Source organism: Lontra canadensis, unplaced genomic scaffold, assembly GCF_010015895.1.
Source record: "Lontra canadensis isolate GAN:19392208 unplaced genomic scaffold, GSC_riverotter_1.0 scaffold55, whole genome shotgun sequence".
Classification (NCBI taxonomy): Eukaryota; Metazoa; Chordata; class Mammalia; order Carnivora; family Mustelidae; genus Lontra; species Lontra canadensis.
Genome location: NW_022631049.1, coordinates 12069654 through 12086272, shown reverse-complemented (window position 1 = coordinate 12086272; position 16619 = coordinate 12069654). Strand labels below are relative to the sequence as shown.

The 16619-nt window shown below is 44.7% G+C and overlaps 1 non-coding gene across 1 annotated transcript; it reads right to left on the bottom strand.

Moving 5' to 3' along the window:
• Positions 1-4646: 4646 nt before the first annotated feature.
• LOC116878147 lies at positions 4647-4750 on the bottom strand. The gene has a single exon (XR_004384779.1). It is a non-coding gene; the product is annotated as a U6 spliceosomal RNA (small nuclear RNA).
• Between the last annotated feature and the right edge of the window lie 11869 nt (positions 4751-16619).

The window sequence follows — 16619 nt, the reverse complement described above, 5'->3', positions numbered from 1 at the left end:
CATGTCCTCAGAGTTAATGGTGAGAGAAAGAGTATTCCTATATGGCCTCAGAAAAGGAGTATTTGGACCAGGAAAGACACTGGAAGTCTGTGTTGAATGTCTATGGACCCCACACATGCGTATTGTTTTCCTGCTACTTTTGCTCTGTATCCTTTGCTAAAATAAATCTCAGCGAGTATATAACCTGCTATTGAATCCTGTGGGTCCTTCTGGTGAATCACTGAATAACACACAGACAAATATATATATATATATATATATATATATATATATATATATATATGATATATATATATAAATATATGACAATATATATAAATTAACCAAATCCTTATACCTGGAGATAACACTTTTGCTAACTTTAAAAACAAGGTTTCGACCAACCAAATCATCTCACAGAAGTCCTTCTAAATTGTGAGAAAGCAAACAAAACTGCTAATTAAATTGGTAAATTGGGGGTGCCTGGATGGCTTAGTCAGTTAAATGACTGCCTTTTCAGGTCATGATCCTGGGGTCCTGGGATCGAGCTCCGTATCAGGCTCTCTGCTCAGTGGGGAGCCTGCTTCCCCCTCTATCTCTGCCCTTCCTCCTGCTCATGCTCTCTCTCTCTCTCTCACTCATTTGCTCACTCTCTGTGTCTCAAATAAATACAATCTTTTAAAAAAGTACTTAAAAACAATAAATTGGTAAATTGTATCATGGAGTGAAGACTGAATTTTATGGAAGCCCCAGGTTTGGACTTAGAATAAGTGTACTTTTTTTTTTTTAAAGATTTTATTTATTTATTTGACACGTAGAGAGAAATCACAAGTAGGCAGATAGGCAGGCGGGGGGAGGAGGGCGGGAAGCAGGCTCTCTGCTGAGCAGAGAGCCCGATGTGGGACTCCATCCCAGGACCCTGGAATCATGACCTGAGCCGAAGGCAAAAGCTTAACCCACTGAGCCACCCATGTGCCCAAGTGTACCGTTTTAAATGATTATCAAGATTCACTGAACTTTGCTTTTGTGACATAAAAATGGTTTCATATATGAATTCGTCCTTAATTTGGAATCCAACTTTTAATCTTTTTTAAAAACACTGTTGTTGTTTTTTCAAAGATTTTATTTATTTATTTGACAGAGAGAGAGATCACAAGTATGCAGAGAGGCAGGCTGAGAGAGAGGGGGAAGCAGGCTCCATGCCGAGAGCCCAATGTGGGGCTCCATCCCAGGACCCTGAGATTGTGACCTGAACCAAAGGCAGAGGCTTAACTCACTGAGCCATCCAGGCACTCCCCAACTTTTAATCTTAATTGGGTTCCTATGGGAAGAGATAGGACACCTTATAAGAAATGGCTTTATAATATCATCCAGGAATAGGCAGTGAAAAGCAGAGACTACCTGTGCATGGGGGTCTGGGGGAACCAAGGGTGGGGAAGTGAATGAAACTAGCTGCCCTTCCATGTACCCCTCATCCTATAAGTCACCCTTCTTTGACAGGTTCCTTCTATGACCTTAATAATAATAATTAAAAGTAATTACTAACATTTATTTAGTACTTACTGTGAGCCAATCACTATTCTAAGCACGTGTTTTCTCTTAATCTTCACAACGGCCTATCCAATAAGTTATTATTTCCTCCTTTATACAAATGAAGATACCAACGGTAAGTATAATTAAGGAGCTAGTTTATGAAACTAGTAAATGAGATGGTACTGGGACTTGACCCTGAACTCAGAAGGTCAACTGCTATACTTCATGTCCTCTTATATTTGCACAAACAAGATGTCAGTGATAAAAATGGGTTTTGGAGTTAGATTTTGCATTAGGTTTTCCAGGGAAAAACAAAACCAACAGGATACACACACACAGATTTATTTTAAGGAATTGGCTCACACGATTGTGGGGGCTGACAAGTCTGGAATTTGCAGAACAGGCTGGCAAGCTAGAAATTCAGGGAAGAGTTGATATTGCAGTCTTGTATTCAAAATCTGAAGGCTGGGAACTCAGCCAGGTTTCTATTTTGCAGTCTTGAAGCAGAATTTTTTTTTTTTTTTTCTTCAGGAAACCTCAGATTTTGCTTGTAAGGATAACCACCCTCATTATGAAAGGTAGACTAGTTTACCGATTTAAATGTTAATCACACATTCAATGTAACCATCACAATTTTGATTTTTCTCTTTTGAAGAAGAAAGGGAAGGTGGATCCCCAAATGTGATTTGCTCAAGACTGACCCCAGGATGAGCCAGCTCCCTCCCAAGCACCAGACCCACGAGTTGGCAATTCCCTTAGCTACAGCCATGCAAGTGTGACATTGGCCAGAAGAGGGCACTGCCTTCTACTTGTGTAACCATTTGCAAGGGAACCAGTAGGTCCCTGATGTAGCTTACTTAGCAGTCTTTGGTAGAATGAATACCTGTGAGCTTTTAGTTGTACTGTGAGACCAAAGAACCTCATTGACAATACTCACACTTTACGTTCAGTAATGCAGGAAGACATGGAAAGATTTTGTCCTTTGGCTTTCCTGGTGCATTATAACCGATTCCAGTCAGGGAGAGCCAAACCAGATTTTCCCAGAATAGGCCAACTCAGGCTGATGCAGGGGGAAGGAAAAAGCTGGGGCATTTGGCGCCTGAGAGAAAGACGGCAGGGTTGGGGGGGTGGGGGGTGAGGGGTGGGGAGGACCCCTGGGGCTCCAGGCCCTTGAAGAATCTTCTAGCAAGAAACAGAGGCTGGGTTTGGGAAGCTACTTCCTGTGTCTGGGTTTGAGAGAATAAAACACAGACCCCTTTGGAAATACAGCTCTGTCCAGATGAGCAGTTAATCTAATCTCTGGATTCTGAATGGGGAATGGAAATCCACATAAGTATAGTTATTCTTTAGTTCTCATTAATAATTAAAAATTTTCCGGGCGCCTGGGTGGCTCAGTGGGTTAAGCTGCTGCCTTCGGCTCAGGTCATGATCTCAGGGTCCTGGGATCGAGTCCCGCATCGGGCTCTCTGCTCAGCAAGGAGCCTGCTTCCCTCTCTCTCTCTCTCTCTGCCTGCCTCTCCATCTACTTGTGATCTCTCTGTCAAATAAATAAATAAAATCTTTAAAAAATAATAATAATAATTAAAAATTTCCCTTCCCTGCTTCCATTTTAATGACCGCTTCCATTTGTGCAGCTTGAAATTTTGCAGAGAGCTTTTCCAGCCCACAGCAAATACTAGAGCAGGTTCTATAATTACTTCCTATTTACAGCTGAGGAAACACAGAGGGTAAAGGCTTTGCTCTGGCTCCTCCATGGTCCCAGCCTGTGAGGAGACCAAGAACCTGGCGCCTGATCTTAGCTGCGTGCTTTGTCCCCTATCAGAAATACATTCCGAACTCTCACCTACTGCTATTTCCGGGGGCCATGACAGCTGAACGCCCACACATGCTGTGAGCCAGGATTCCACCTGCAGGACCGTGTGCAACCAAAATGCATGCACACGGACACCAACAGAAGGTGCAAAACTACTCCTACCAGCATAGTTCGAAGCTGCCGAAGCAGAAGACAACCCCAAGTCCCATCAACATAGAATGGATAAAAAACTGTGGCATATTAGTGAAATAAGTCAATCAGAGAAAGACAATTATCATATGATCTCCCTGATATGAGGAAGTGGAGAGGCAACATGGGGGGTTTTGGGGGGTAGGAAAAGAACAAATGAAACAAGATGGGACTGGGAGGGAGACAAACCCTAAGAGACTCTTAATCTCACAAAACAAACAGGGTTGCTGGGGAGAGGTGGGTAGGGAGAGGGGGGTGGGGTTATGGACATTGGTGGGGGGTATGGGCTATGGTGAGTGCTGTGGAGTGTGTAAGCCGGATGATTCACAGACCTGTACCCCTGGGGCTAATAATACATTATATGTTAATAAAAATAAAATAAAAAATAAAACCGTGGCATATCTCTATCATGGAATACCATATAGTAAAGAGAATAAGTAATAAGTAATAGTAATAAGAACAAGATCTACACAAAACGTGAGTAAATTTCACAAGTGTATATAAAGGTCAAAACCAGGCAAAAACATAAAGTGTTGAAAGTCAGGTTAGTAGCTGTACCTCAAAGGACTAGTTACTGGAAGGTCGGGGGACAGGGGTCCTCTAGGGGCCTCTAACATTCTACTTTTCGACCTACATCATGGTTACCAGGGTAACATAGGTGTGTTCACTTGGCGCAAAAAATTCACCAGGCTGGGCATCTACAGTGCATGCACTTTTCTGTATCTGTTACACTTCAAGAAAAACACATTTCAAGTCTGTATGTGTCTACGTAGATCACTTTTCCATGAGCCAACTTTAGTACTGCCCCAATGTAGCCTATCCCTGATTGCAGATTTGTTTGTTGCTCTAACCGCGACCACGTCACCATTTCCCAGAGGGTTTCCGAAGTCCTGTGAGAGCAGGTGAACAGCTGCCTCTGCGCTTGCGCGCGCAAGAGTGCACCTTGAGAGAGACTTCTCTCCTTCTTCAGGAGAGGAGCTTGTCCCTGGCCTCCAACACTACGAACGTGTGTTCTTTCCGCGTGTCCAGAAAGGAAGGAAGAAGGAAACATCCAAGCAGGATAAGCCAAACACAGAAAACATCTCATCCGAATGAAAAAGCGCCCTTGTCTGCCCCTTTTCTTAATTTTATTTTTTTTATGGAACGCTTCACAAATGCGTATGTCATCCTTGCGCAGGGGACACACTAATCTCTGCACCGTTCCAGTTTTTTAAGTACACGTGTGGCCAAAACAAGCATGCCTGTCCCATTTTTTAACACTGGCGCTATTTTTCAGGAAAAACAAGAAACCTAACCCCTGTATCCCAGAGGTGCAGATGGCACCTCTAAACAAGAGGGCACGGGGCAGCAAAACAGAGCTGCTCAAAATCCCATGGCAGGCCCTGGTGGGGCCATAAATGGAAACAGATTTCCTGTTTCACAGGGCACTGTCTGCTTCTCATTAGCCCTCACTGCTTCCTGCAGGACGATGTTGCTTGAAAATCTTAAAGGACAAGAGTACAACAACATATTAGATCAAGGGTTGGCAATGTCTGTCCATGAGCCAAGGACATTTGGTTCAGGGTTACACACACACACACACGCCATACTTCCTCACTCCTTCTGCTGCTTCGGAGAGCTTCTACCACCACTGTAGCTCTTGGATCTTCTACCTCAGTGATTCACTGCTGTTTCAGTCCCACACTCTATCCCAGAGGCAAAAGACTGAGAATCTTGAAAAACATTCTAAGAGCACCTGGGTGGCTCAGTCATTAAACGTCGGCCTTTGGTTCAGGTCACGATCCAGATCCTGGGATTGAGCCCCACATTGGGCTGTCTGATCAGGGGGGAGCCTGCTTCTCCCTCTTCCTCTGCATGCCACTCCCCCTGCTTGTGCTCACACTCTCTCTCTTTCTGTCAAATAAGGAAAGGAAGGGAGGGAGGGAGGGGGAAAAAGAAAGAAAACCATTCTGATAGATAACCACATTCATACTTTCTCCAACCAGATTGTGTTTGAAGGAGCTGGCCCTCTTTCTTTCTTCCCAGTGGCTTGGAGGGACACTAGCTATACTTTTTGTACCCTTCCACGATATGGTAGGGTTATCAGAATTCTGGTGGCTGGTCCAGAGGCATGCTGCGAACATACCCACAGAATAACAGGGCAAGAGCAGAAGCCGGGACCGAACCAGGGTGGTATTCTTCCAGGGTCTCAATGGGTCCTGGAGGTAGCAGAGATACTCAGGGTGTGCATCCTTGGAGCCCAACACCAGCACTTTTCTGGCTGTGACGATACTCAAAACTACGTAGATGACACAAAGACATATATACAAAGGAGCTAATTGCGGCATAGTTGTTATAGAGAAAAATGAAAGGCAACTGAAGCAACCAGCAACAAAACGTGTTCAATCATATGATAGCAGCATATACCATGGAGTATCATGCAGCCATGGAAAAGGAGGCTGAGGTATATTAACTAACAGAAGGTGGTCAACACTTTAAAGTTAAATGATAAAGGCAGGTTGGGGGAAACTATATAACTCCATTTATATATTTTAAAAATCCTGTGTGCATCCACAAAGACTCACACCTGCTACAAAACGACCTAGAGAGAGAGACACCAAACTATTCTCAGATTACCTCTGGGGAAGAGAATGGAAATTGGGACGTAAGGGAGAACTTTCCAATTTAGCCATATTCATTTCTGTAATACTGTTTATGAATAAAATAGCCCTTTGTATTTAGAAAACCAACTGGAGCATCTGGGTGGCTCAGCCAATTAAGTGTCTGATTCCTGATTTTGGCTCAGCTAATTATCTCAGGGCTGTGAGATCGAGTTCCGAGTCAGGCTCTGTGCTGGGCATGGAGGCTGCTTAAGATTCTCTCTCTTCCTCTGTCCCACCCCTCACCACGCTCTCCCATTCTCTCTCTCAGTTAATTATTTAATTAATTAGTTAATTTTAAAAATAAAAAAGCAATTTGAAAAACCAAGACTGTGGGGAAACTGGAGGAGGCACATTTGATAGGGGTGGTCAGCACAGACAGAGGCTTCTGTGACTCAGGCCCAAGGGCAGGGAAGTAGATTCTCTGAGAGCTTGGGGAGAGGCTCCTCTTTCCCAAGGGTGCAGAACAGTTCCTTTTTTTGTCCTGTTCTCCCTCTTTGGGATCACATGCTCTTGGTTGCCATTGGGTCACTGCCAACCCTAAGCAGCCAGAGGAGTCAGGCCCCTCCCTAGGAAGAGCCAGGGAAGATGACTTGAGCCTACTGGGCCCAAGGCCTTGGAAAGGAACCTCCTCTTTACCTTGGTGCCCATTTCCTGGGTTTTCGTATCAGAGGATCTCCAGACGCTGAGGAAAAGGGGCCACAGCACTTGGTAACTTTCAGTCTGGCCTGCTATCCCTCTCCACCCAGTCTCCACCTTAGGGTTGCCTAGGGAGCTATGAAAAAATATAAGCCTCAAGTATAGATATATACATTGGAATAGAAAATAAATGTTTTGTTGTGTTAGCAAATGACCAATGTTGGGTAAAATAGAAATTTTCATCCATTTTGGAAGGAGTGCTAAATTGGTTAAGAGCCTTTTGAAGAGCAGTTAGACAATATTAAGAGTCTAAAATACTTTCCTATTATTGTGTCTAGTAAGAAAACTTCTGGAAATTTCTCCAGGTGAAAGAGCAAAATGGCTCAAATAAGGAAAATTCCTGTGAAGAATGCTCTCATTATGTCTCCTTTTGTAATAGCTAAAAATCAGAAACAAACTAAATGTTCAACAAAGGGCAGATGAATGGTTAAATAGGTGTACTCCTTGGGACACTTTGTAGCAGTTGAAATTGTAATGAAAATTTGTAATAATAGGTTAAAATGTACTAATGATGAATTTGTAACATTTCTTTGGACAAAAGTACTTGCGTACCTACACAAAAGTTCATTCCAGAAGAAAGAATAGACACGTCCAAGCCTCATCCTAGTCTAATTAAATCAGAAGATCACGGAAGAACTGCACGTGAAAATGTGTTTGTTTACCCAGATGATTTTTTTTTTTAAGATTTCATTTGTTTATTTGACAGACAGAGGTCACAAGTAGGCAGAGAGGCACGCAGAGAGAGAGGAGGAAGCAGGCTCCCTGCTGAGCAGAGAGGCCGACGAGGGGCTCAATCCCAGGACTCTGGGATCATGACCTGAGCCGAAGGCAGAGGCTTTACCCCACTGAGCCACCCAGGTGCCCCTCCCCAGACGATTCTAATTAAAGTCAAGGTTGAGAGAGCACCATTGGCCTTGGGTCCAAATGAGACTTCCTGGTTGAGGTGCGGCCCAGTCCAGCTCATCTGGATGGTACTAAATGGCTTGTGTTTTCCTGGCCTTGTCCCTGACTAGAGACACCAGTGGGCCAGGTAGTAACCCCAGTAGGAGGCTAATCATAAATTTGAGATCATGGCCAAATAGCTCTACATCTTACCACAACTGGCGGCATGTAGGCTCATTAAGATGGTTAAAATAGCCTAGGTAAGAGGCAAGCAAGGGCTTGAACTGGGTCAGGACAGCAGTGGGAGGTGGAGGAGAGGTGCGTTGTACACAGCTGGGCACCTGAGCAAATAGGGCAGGCTCAAGAGTGGAAACCAAACTCCAGAACATACGTGGCCTGTCAACCAGGCCTCCAGGGCCCCAGGTTGCGGGCCTGTTGCTGTCAACCTCTACCGTCCTGCTGGCAGCAATAAAAGCTTAGAAGGTTTGCTTCCAGGAGATTTGGTGTCTACCAGGCTCCTTAGAAGAAGGTGCTACAGCCCATTTGCTGCGGGGCCAGAGTAAACAAATGAAAGTCAAATGGGAGAGAGCAGGTCGGGAAACCAGGCAGCCACACAGTGCATCAGCAGAATATAATGATCCTGTTATGGCCTGACATTCGAGACCCTCCGGGGAAGAGTAACATGGTGATGTGGCATGACCGAAGAGTCCCCTGCTCATAAAGGTCCTCCTCTAGCTCTCTGGTGCCTGTGATTCCACTGTCAGGGGAGTGCCACTTGGGTTATTAAGCATGGCCCATTCATGGCTGCCCTCTTCTAAAACACAGACTCCTGAATGGAATAACACTTCGCTCCAACAACCATGTAGTGCAATCAGTTCATAATTTACTCCGTCAATCTGAGTACCTACTTTGTGCTTGGAATCGCTGTAGGAACTGGGATACTAGGGAGGGATGACCTCATAAAAGTGACTAAGAAGACTCAGTTTAATTCAAAAGTATCTACTAAACATGACACATGTGTTTAGTAGACATGACAAGGAGTTGTCACATGACAAGGAGTTGGCGCTGAGATGGGACGGAAACGGAAAAATGCACAACCTTGTCACCTCCCTCAAGGAGCCCTTACTTACCCTTGTGGGGGCGGAAGGGGGGGTTAGGAGGGGGTTTGTAAGGGGGGGCCACACGGGGATCCAAGCACACAAAAGGCAGAACAAGCAACTGCTTATTAAACCACTGATATAATCAAGAGCCAACATGAAGAGTGCAGCAAAGAGCCTTCGTGTCAAAGAGTCTTTTCAGAAGCTTTCATGACTGAACCACACTACCTCTTTTCATTAGGGAGCCTAGAAAAGAAGCTATTATAACCCCACTGTTTTCTAAATATCAGCATGGGTGTGATTTCCTGGTTCTGAGACCTCACCTTAATTTCTACCCTCTATACCCTATAGGTCTGGCTAGGCTGGGCACTACTGAAAGGGAGTTATTCATTAAGCATTGACAGGATGCATAGGGACCCACCCACCTTCTCTGCCTGTGCCCCACCCCCTCTGGCCATTTGGCACATCTTGGTGGTGGACTGAGTGATTTCACATGTACTAAACTCCCACAAGATACATGGTTTCTGTTTACCATAGTCATGCTCACAAGGTACCCTTGTGAGAAAAGCCTCACTAGCTTCTAGCTCTCACTGTCACAGGGAACAGAGGATTGTGACAGACACCCAAGTGGGGTACGGAAGCAAGATTTGGAAACAGAAGAACAGTCGGTTAAGCATCTGACTCTTTTTTCTTTTAAGATTTATTTGACAGAGAGAAAGCAGTTTCCCCCCTGAGCAAGGAGCCCAATGGGGGACTCGATTCCAGGACCCTGAGATCAGAACCTAAGCCAAAGGCAGATGCTTAACCGACTAGACTGAGCCACCCAGACATCCCAGCATAAAACTCTTGATTTCGACTCAGGGCTGTAAGGTCAAGCCCACATTGGGCTCCACACTGGGCAAGGGACCTGCTCTCTCCCTCTCTGAATATATAAGTAAACAAACAAATAAATAAAAAGAAAGAAAAACAGAAGAATGGGTGTGGCTCAGAATCCAGATATCAAATAGGATCAGACGGCAATATTACCAAATCTTAAGGAGTCTTTTCATGAAATTATGTCTTTTTATGAAATAATCTTTGGTAAATTGTGTTATCCTGGAAGCACATTCTAGGCCAGAGGTCCTTTGGGGCCGGATCAAAAGCCCAGGAAGAATGAGGAATGTAGACAAGTGCAAGAACAAAATAACATCTAGCCCAGAGGAGGGGCAGACTCATTAGCACCAGGGATCAGGAAAGACTGGAAGCAGAACTGGAAATCAAATCTGGAATTGCCAAGAAAGAGCAGACCGAACAAAATCTAAGGCCGGGCACTGAGGTGGCACAAGCCCTGAGGGGGAGAGCACAGAGTAGGGTCCAAGTTGAAGATGGGTGTTCAGAACCAGGGGGGCCAACTGATGTCCACAGACAAAGCAAAATACCGGAACAGTCGCTGCTTCTTGCTTGGGCAGGTTGGTGGGGGAGGGAGCGGTTGCTGGCTGAGAAGAAGCAGGAGGGCACTTTCTGAGAAGATACAGAGATAAGTGTTCTGTATCTTAAAAAAAATGTGGGTTACACAGGTATATCCGTTTGTCCGAAGTCACTCAGTTGTAGACTTGGGATTTGTGCACTTCAATGTATGTAAGTTTTAACCCCCCAAATTGTAAACATCTTGGACTCTCATTAGGTTTGCTTTTTTTTTTCCAAAGACTTTATTTATTTATTTGAGAGAGAGAGATCACAAGTAGGCAGAGAGGCAGGCAGGGAGAAAGAAGCAGGCTCCCAGGACCTTGAGATCATGACCCGAGCCGAAGGTAGAGGCTCAACCCACGAGCCGCCCAGGCGCCCCTAGGTTTGCTTTTAATGGTACTATGGATCAGCAATTCTGAAACTACAATCTGTGTACTCTTGAGATTGAGGTTAGTGAGAAACAGATTTCTAAACATTTGGGAAATAACTTACAAATTTGGAAAAGGTGTTTGTTGCACTGAAATTCTAGTTATTGGTATAACTATATATTACGTCATAGTTCTATAGATGTACAAATATATATATCCAACATATTTCTCATATATGTCTTTGCCTCTATGTGTATCTATTTTGTTTGTATATGTAATATTACCTAATTCTGTCTGCTAAGAGAGCCCAGAAGCAGTGACACACCAGTAGGAATAAGCATATATAGCACCCAGATCTTGGTTTCTAAATACCATTGCCCACGACAAGAATCAGGGATTCTTGAGAAATGGCTTATTCTGCAGGAATAAGTAGGAAAAATAGAGGATAAACCTGGAACATCTTATTTTGCTAGAAGGTAAGGAAATGCTCCAAGAATCATGAAAATATTTTGAAAAGACTCAGAAGTCAGCTTGAGGGGGCTCCACTCAGTAATCTGGAACAATCTGAACATCAAAATAAATAATATTTACGATGAAGTATACCCTGATAGAATAAGAATCATATTGATATAGATAGAAGGATGATAAGAGTGAAGGGAAAACTCTTCATTATGGTAGAATGCCAAAATGAGAGACATAGAAAATCATCAATGATGACAATTACACAAACAAAACAAAACAAAACAAAACAAAAGAAAGAAAGAAAGAAAAAAGGGGAAAAAATAGGATAATTGTAGGGATGCCTGGCTGACTCAGTTGGTAAAGCATGTGACCCTTGATCTCAGCGTTGTGAGTTCAAGCCCCATGTTGGGCATGGAGCCTACTTATAAATTAATTAATTAAAAATAGGATATGCAATTGCTCTACTAGATACTTACCTAAAGTTTACAAAAATACTAATTTGAGAGGCACCCGTTTGGCTCAATTTGCTTGAGCATCCAACTCATGCTTTTGGGTCAGGTCATGATCTCATGGGTTGTGGGATGGAGCCCTGAGTTGGATTCTGAGCTCGACAGGGAATCTGCTTGACAATTCTGTCCCTCTGCTCCTCCCCTTCCCTCACCCCCACACACTCTCTCTCAAAATAAATAAATATTTTATTTATTTATTTGACAGATCACAATTAGGCAGAGAGGCAGGCAGAGAGAGAGGGGGAAGCAGGATCCCTGTTGAACAGAGAGCGTGACTTGGGGCTCCATCCCAGGACCCTGAGATCATGACCTGAGCTGAAGCAGAGGCTTTAACCCACTGAGCCACCCAGGTACCCCAAAATAAATAAATACTAATTCAAAGGGATACATGCATCCTGATGTTCACAGCAGCATTATCTATAATAGCCAAATTATGGGAAGAGCCCACATGCTCATCTGCTGATGAATGGATAAAGAAGATGTGATCATGGAATTTTAGTGATAAAAAAGAATGAAATCTTGTCATTTGCAACAACATGGATGGGGCTAGAGTGTATTACGCTAAATGAAATCAGTCAGAGAAAGACAAGTACAATATGATTTCACTCATATATGGAATTTAAGAAACAGAACAATCAAAGGGGAAAAAAAGAGAGAGGTAAACCAAGAAACCAACTCTTAACTATAGAGAACAGACTGATGGTCACCAGGGGCTGGGTGACACAGGTGATGGGGATTAAAGAGTGATGTGTGCTGATGAGCACCAGGTGGTGTAGGAATCATTAGATTGTACACCTGAAACCAAAATAACACTGTATGTTAACTGGAATTTAAATAAAAACTTAAAAAAATAGAGATATCTATAATAATTACAGAGATGTAAAGTATGCTCCCCTCCCCCCAGTACTTACTGAAAGGTTAAAATAATAACTTCACAGTATCAGGTACCACTATGTCAAGTCATGAGACCTAATATCACTATATTGGTACAAACCAATATCCCACATCATGTGCCCTCAATTAGGATGCTTGGAGGAGGGCCTATCAACTCTGCATAACCGGAGTCTGATCATGAGGAAACATGCGACAAACCAAATTGAAAGACGTTCTATAAAATAACTGGCCTGTACTTTTTAAAAATGTTTGGGTCAAGAAACATTAGAAGGGCTGAAGAAATGTCATAGAATATGGGAAAATAAATAGACCCGACAACTAAGGGCTGTGCACGATCTTGAATTTGACCCTGGGCTGGGGGGATTGGAAAAAAAAAAAGAGTAAGGACGTTTTGGGAGCAATTAATGAAAGAGATAGTAGGATGGTATTAATGCTTCACTGCCTGATCGTGTAACTATACTGTGGTTATTAAGAGAATGCCTTTCTGGAAAACGCATATCGGAACAAGGAGGGGCACTACCTCTCCATCTTACACGCAAGAGGAGAGCGGGAGAGAGAGAGAGAATAGCACAGCAAATAAGGCAAAAATGCAAACAAAAAAATCAAAGGTTGTAAAAGTTCCTTGTGTTGTTCTTGTAATTAATTGAAATCGTATCGAAATAAAAAGATCCTCCTGCAAACAAACTCTGTATGGGTGTGGTCCGCAGCCAGGAGACCTGGGCTTCCTGCTGGGGCCGGAGCCAGCCCCAGGTAGGGTCATTCCAGCGAGTGCTGGAGCGGAGGGGAAGTCGGGCTACAGGGTCGGCTTAGTTCGCTGGAACAAGTTTTTATGGAAATGCAGTCAGCGACTAGACCACAAACAGGGTACAGTTCCGGGTAGGGCCACCCTGTCCTTACAGCAGAGAGGCCCTACAGCTGTTTTGCGTCAGATGAGTCATAGATAACATGCAACAGAAAAGAATCATTGGCAAATGTGTGAACTGTGCTCAGATTTCATTTCATAAAAAAGAATTGTTAAGTCTTCTGCTTTTGTTATAACCCATCAAGAACTAGAAAGGAGCTTGCATTTTTGCACGGAGGCCTGAATTTTAAAAATCTGGTTAAAGAGTTTAAAGTTCAGAGATTTAGGATAAAATCACTTAAGGTTTTCCCATTTAGTAAGAGTAATAATTAAAGCGTCAACTTTCCCTAAGCAATTCCTTTCTGAAGAGAAGCATACATTTAAAACGTAATTCATTTGTATCTCTTCTACATGGCCATTATTCAATGCTTGGCCTTTTGCCATGGCTCTAGAGCACAGTGATTTTTCTGTCATTTCTTTTTTTGGTCAAAGATTCTAAGAATCTCTGAATTGTTAATTATAGGATTTCCTCTGGTTTGTCCCCCAGAAGCTTAACAGTCAGATTTCTGCCCCCCACCCCCACCCCGCCCCTGGCAAATTGAATGCCCACAAATCAAAGACCAATTCTCTGAAAGGAAGACAGAGACCTACGTGGGTATTAACTGCCTTTTCTCGAAGCAACAGGTAGCCACTCTGCCTGCTCCCTTCAAAACTGATCCCACTAAGTTCTTTCTAACCTCTAATTTATACGTCCTGGGCTGTGCCTAGGAAAGGCCAAGAGTGACAGCAGTTTTGGGGAGTGGAACAAACCAGAATCCACCTTTTCTTTCCCTCTGCCTACCTGTGGGTGGTGTTTCTCTCTCTCCCCACTCACTCGAGACAGCTGGGGGGCAGCACCTGGCCAACATTAGAGGAGGCGTTGCCCGCCCCCGCCCCCAGGAAGGCCTGGAAAACACCAGTCATTAGAGCTAGGCTGAGTCATCAGGGTGTGGAGGCTGTTGGGCCACATTCTTGCAACATAACAAGCAAACAGAGTACAGGCCCAGAACATCTAGACTGTGGATTCTGTAAAACTTTGTCAAGGCCGGTTCACAAAGGCCGCTCCGTGAGCGTGAAATTAAAGGGGAGCAGAACCACAGCCCCAGACTCAGGCCGGTTAGGACTCCACAAGGTCAGGTAAGCCCGTGGCCGGTGCGGACAGCAGAGGAAGAGGCCTCATCCGGGGCCCAAAGGCCCTGGCAGACGGTGGCCTCGAACCCAAGCAAGTCTCTTCCAAGCCTCTGGTCTCTGTTAGGTCCCCCAATAATGGGTCAGTGATTAAAGGAGCGAGACTGATATAAAGCGAAGGTCAAGCAGAGCTTTATTCCGCACCAAGCATCAAGAATCAAACCAAACATTCGGGGCCGCGCCTCTTACAGAGAGGGTGACCTTTCTCTGCTTCACAGACTAGCTTTTAAGGGCAAGACCATGCGGTTGGGCCTGGCCACGCACAGGTAGCCAAGGAAATTGTAACACATAGAGAAATCTGCATAGTCATGTTAGGTCACACGTAAATGACCAATTGAATTATAATTTAACCCTAGTAGATACTTGAACCAGCCTATCACCTTGGTCAGAATTGGAGCCCAAAAGGTGCCCCAAGGGGCAGGGCCCATACTCCTTGTTAACTAGGGAGACAGTATGCGCCCCCCTATTGATCGGATATCTCCACCTGGCCAGGCCCACCCTTGTATTTGGGCTTTGTTACCTGGGACTGATTTCTGGGACTTGTTTTTAAGTAGGTCCCCTGGGGGAAAGGGGGCAGGGACAGTTTAAGGGTTAAACAACAAGGTTATTGTTTAACCTGGATGGAAGTGCTCTGGCTAAAATAGGTCCTTACAGTCTCCAGGTTCAACTGCTCCTGGTCTTGAACTCCTAGCTGGATAGAATTTACCAAAGTAGAACGTAGCCCTTCATACTCCTGAGAACCCAGGCAGAGAGGAGGCTCTCTTTGTCTTTGAGACTGAGATCTGTTTGCCGAGCTCTAGCACTGGACAATGCAGACCCATCCTATTAGGGGTCAACAGCAGCTGAGAGGCAGGTGTCCTGGGCCAGGGAGGATCCCTCTGACAAGCGCAGGCAGACCTAACTTAGTCTCCTGGGGCTCGAACCAGTTCTTTGCTGCAGTGGGTCTGGACGTACGCACCTGGCTTGGAGACCAAACTAAATGGTCAGCCTGATGAGTGAATGGTTCTGACAGACCAAAGGGTGGGAATCGGCAAGAAGCGAAGAATACCCAGACTAAGGCACCGGTGTGATGGCCAAACCCTACATCCCCTGCCACGTCCCCAAGCAGACATCTTAGGCCTGACATTTAAACAAGCTATGAGACGTTTGTTTTCACTCTCACTGTCAAAGTATGGGGAGACAGATGCTTTCTGCCTTTTTGCCTTTGGGTATTTTTCTCCTGCTTCCTGAGCTGTGCTGGGGAGAGACAGCGAAGAAAGGGAAGGAGAAACCCAGGAGGATGCGAGAAAGGCACCCCCATCCAGAACAGAACCCTTTGTTCTGCTCCTGCGCCAGGGGGGCGAGGGCCTGGGCTGGCTGGTCAGCTCCACTCACACGCTGGTCAGCCCGTCCACTTGTGTTACGGGTTTCTGTCTGAGGGGCCCAGGGGCAGTCTCGCTAATGTATCAGCAGCAGCAAGGAGGGCCAGGTGTGGCTGTGGACAGACGGATGCAAGCCCATCTTTGCCTCTGGAAAAACAAATTAAGAGGCACGCCTTTCTAAAGGTAATCAGAAGGGAGCACCTGGGTGGCTCAGTCAAAGGCAATCAGACTCCCTCTTCGTCCAGTGTATTTTACTGCATTATGGGATACAGAAGAGATGAGAACTAGCATTTGTTGGGGGCTGGCTAAGTGTGCTGGGCACTTCAGTTATGTTCTCACTGCCGCAACAGCTCAGAGGCAGGTGACATTAGATCCATTTTACAGATGAGGAAACTGGGGACGCGTATTTGATTGCGTACTAGTCACCAGAACTTAGGGAACTGGCAGAATTAGGATCTGAACCCAGGTTGGTAAGTACAGAGGCCCATGTGCTTTCCACAGGACTGTGCCTACTGTTCTTTGTCATCTCTGGTCAGCCAGGGCTTCTTAAATCTTCCACAGTTTGTCAGTGATTGTAAGGTCATGATTTAACTTCCATCTTTTAAGTATATTTGATTCGAATTTTATTTTTAAAATAGAGTTGACCTCCGAACAAGATGGGTTTGAGCTGTGCAGGTCCA